Below are 789 nucleotides of genomic sequence, written 5' to 3'. Positions count from 1 at the left end.
GAGAGAGGAGAAACAAACAACATAGATGCACTGGAATCTAAAAATGACTCTAAAATCTTTAAAAAAATTGCGAAAAAGGGGTGGGGGGATCCAGGCGATGTATTGCTTGTATGGCCCATTCACCTGGAAGCTACGAATTGCTCTATTTGTTTGAGTGTCTGTTTATTCCTTAAGTAAAGAGCAGGGTATACTGGCTTATATACACGAAATTAAATCAACACAAAATTAAACTCGCATAGGCATAAGAAAAAGACAGACGACCAAATAAATATATCAAAGCCATAATTATGTGGACATAAAAAAACAGTTAATCCATTCATTATCTTTAAAACGTAAATCTCAACCTCAGCAACTCCATTACACCTTATAAGACAATTTCAGCGAAGAAAACCACTGCTGTCTACTCAACCTTGCCTTAGCTCGAAACATGATTCTTAAGAAATCACTCTATTCCCACCACAGGGCAGCTCGAGTCCCTGACGCCCGAGAGCTTGCTTAGGGGAATGGAGAGAGGGAAAGCTCCAAAGCTCTAATCATCGTTATAGTGGCTGAGTGCAGAGTGGAAGGACGTTGATGGGGAGGCTGTAATAGAAGGGGAGTGTATGAGGCAGAGGGGACGGAGAGAGAAGGGGATGAGAAGAGGAGGAGAGAGGAAGAATACAGTGAAGTGAAGGTTTTTATGTAATATGTGGCGTTAAATTTCTTCATGAAGGAAGGTGGGTACAGGCATATCATTCCCGTTGTACCTATACACTTATTATTCATAAATTCAATGCACTTTAATGTCAT

The sequence above is a fragment of the Penaeus monodon genome, chromosome 22, assembly GCF_015228065.2.
Source record: "Penaeus monodon isolate SGIC_2016 chromosome 22, NSTDA_Pmon_1, whole genome shotgun sequence".
In the NCBI taxonomy this organism is placed as follows: Eukaryota; Metazoa; Arthropoda; class Malacostraca; order Decapoda; family Penaeidae; genus Penaeus; species Penaeus monodon.
The sequence above is the reverse complement of the archived record's forward strand: the minus strand, read 5'-3'. Positions refer to the sequence as shown.